The following is a 2,910-nucleotide window of genomic DNA, read 5'->3' on the forward strand; positions in this document are numbered from 1 at the left end:
TACAACAAATACTTAGCCCTACCATCTATTTGCTGTTTTAGTAAAAGCAACAAATCCCTATCTGGATAACTAAATGCACTGGTTGTGTTTTCAAACTCGGTTATGAACCTTAAAAAATCTTCCCCTTCTCTACTACTAAATTTTGGAAGAGGAGCTGTGGGCTGCTTAAGCAAGCTTCTAGCAGTATCAGTTACATTAGAACAAGGATTTGCAGAAACATCAAGCAAGGGCAATAACCGTTCAATTTTATCCAAATAATCTTGACATGAATTTAATTCAGTTTCCAAGTCAGCATCAACTACAGTTTCTCTATTAAAGAATTTCTCAGCTAGAATCTTACTATCGAGATCAGACAACTTTTCCTTATATTTTAAGAGAATGCCTCTCTCAGACAAACGCTCAGAAGGATTAAAGGAATCATAATTATTAACATTATTAAACATTCCGTGACCTTTTTCCTAATAGTCTTCCGCTGACCTACAAACACCTGTAACTTATTCATATTTAACAAAATATAACGAGCTAGAAAAGAAAATTAATTATTGGACTCTGAGCAACCCCTAAACACAAGAATTTTACTCCGGCAAATTCAGCAGTCTCCATCAAAGCCCCACGTTGGGCGCCATAAGCTGAAATTTGAAAATTTTACAATGGTAGTTAGGAAAACTCTTCAAAACAATTCACCAAATTTATTATAAACATTTCAGAAAAATAAAAATGCTATAAATGGTCTATTCCGATTGCTTGAAGGTGGTTATATCTAGGGGTAATTTCCAAACTACTTTCAGCTTTTCCAACCTCACCTGTATAAACAACAAAAAGGAATATATCAAAATATAATAAAAGGAAGGAAATTATATAAATTCCATTTGAACAGAGTATATGAATAAATCGTAAATTGCATATATGATCTATATAAACCTAATAAGCCATTACCGATAATGTTGGAAGTGCTCGCCAATGTAAGAAACAGGGAATTTATCCTCGGACTAAGCCACTTCAATTAAACATATGGATAAATGATATCCTGGAAAATGAAATACATTCCGACATCAAACACTGTCCTGAAGCTATAAATATAAGCAATATAATTTTGTATAATGTATTCACTATAACATTCACTCTTCGAATTAAATCTAATTTAAAGTCTTACCAATAATATGAATAAGAAAGATGAACGCAGGATGATAACCCAGGACGACCTAGCTTCACCAATTATACCTAAATGAAAGTATTGTACAAGTATCAAAATTAGTTTAATAGTACACAATATATATATCTATCAGAGAGGAAGGAATTTATTTTAATATTGGTGCTTTGAAGGCTTAAGGCAACGGATAATGATTACCATAAAACATTACGAAACCCCTAAAAATGCTTGGTTCTCACCTTTATCCATGCAAGCTATGAGACGAGTCGAATGCCCTCGAAGTTTAAAGTTTCATGCCGAAGGAAGCTCAGAGTCCAAATTAAGGGAAGTTAGTTCATGTTGAATAACTTCGTCAATGCGGAAACACTTGAATCTCTCAACCCAAACATGGTTCGGTAAAATAGCAGCACAACACAAATTCAATGATAAAAATCTTGTAGCACGAATTTAGCAGCTCAAATCTTAGTGCCGAAATACTGCCAGTGAAGATATGGACGGTATGGTATGCTAGGCCAGCCTGACTTGGGTATATCCATGAACCTCCCAAGTAAAGAGAAAATGGCGTAATTAGAAGGCTTGTTAGCTAATTACTTAGCTCGTAGTAAGCAAGCAGGACTTAGATGGTACCAAGCATATAAATGTAATTTAACTAGTTATTTTAATAGTTTAAGAGAAAAGTCCTCCTTACTTCAATAAATACATATATACATATACTAATAAACAAAGGTAAGAAACTTTAATTTCCGTTTATAATGAGATGCTTGAGGTATATATTAACATCAAATATGTTTCATACACACAAACCATTAAAGTTTTCTTAGACACAAACCCTTATATATTGCATCGCCACGAGAGCATGATCTTCTTTGGTGGTTGAGTGAGTCACGCCCCTTGATGCGGAACTGGACTTCTGCTCGCTGAAACCAAGCAAACGTCTCTCCACTGACGAACGACGAAAGTTTGAATGGGGCCACGCCAACTTCCCTGGAGTCCGCCATAGTAACAGTGAAGGGCTGGAAGGCGGGAGGAGTGAGTCGACCTCCGGATTCACCAATATGACGGGCCAAGAGTAGGTTGTGAGTCAAAGGTGAGATGAATGCAACTGAGTAACTTTATTACAGACACATTGAGTATATATATACACACAAGGTCCCGGTAAGAAGGTCACAAAATACAAACATACTATTTCTTGTCAAAATCGGCAACTGGTCCAGTTAACAGTGAAGTAGGCAGACAGGTTAATACAAGTTGCTGTCATTGTGAGGGGAGAGCGAAGATTCAAAGGATAATGTATACAAAAAAAGAGAAATGTCATTACTATGTACGATCGTGTGACAACCGGCCATCACAGGACTTATGAGAAGCAGTATACTCAATCCTAATATAAACCGTCATTCACCCGACCCTATGAATGGCATCCTATTTCAATATTATTGGCTTCTTAAAGCCTGTTATAAGGAGCTCAGATGAGTGCCTCATATTAGAAACCAAAGTTTATGAGCACAAAAGAATATCATACTGTCTGGACGCAAATGAAGACCATGAATAATGCAGCACATCAGACAACACTGACGAAGTCCAAGACGTACTGCTCCCGGATTGCGTTCAATGTCTGCAAATAGCATAAGAATTAATGGCCATAAAAGAGATACATCATGCTTGAAAACTGAATTATCAATAATGATAACAAAAACAATATGTACAGAAATATAAATAAAGTGATTGTTGAAACCCTTAGACTATAAATAAAAATTCGAAAA

At 35.8% G+C, this 2,910-nt stretch overlaps 1 long non-coding RNA gene across 1 annotated transcript; it reads right to left on the reverse strand.

Moving 5' to 3' along the window:
• Nucleotides 1-427: 427 nt before the first annotated feature.
• Nucleotides 428-1,614, reverse strand: LOC137657064 (uncharacterized). Its single transcript, XR_011047095.1, has 4 exons — nucleotides 1,390-1,614; nucleotides 1,154-1,221; nucleotides 937-1,027; nucleotides 428-803 (listed from the first exon to the last, which is right to left on the reverse strand). It is a non-coding gene; the product is annotated as an uncharacterized lncRNA (long non-coding RNA).
• Nucleotides 1,615-2,910: the final 1,296 nt, after the last annotated feature.

Source organism: Palaemon carinicauda, chromosome 18, assembly GCF_036898095.1.
Source record: "Palaemon carinicauda isolate YSFRI2023 chromosome 18, ASM3689809v2, whole genome shotgun sequence".
Lineage (NCBI taxonomy): Eukaryota > Metazoa > Arthropoda > Malacostraca > Decapoda > Palaemonidae > Palaemon > Palaemon carinicauda.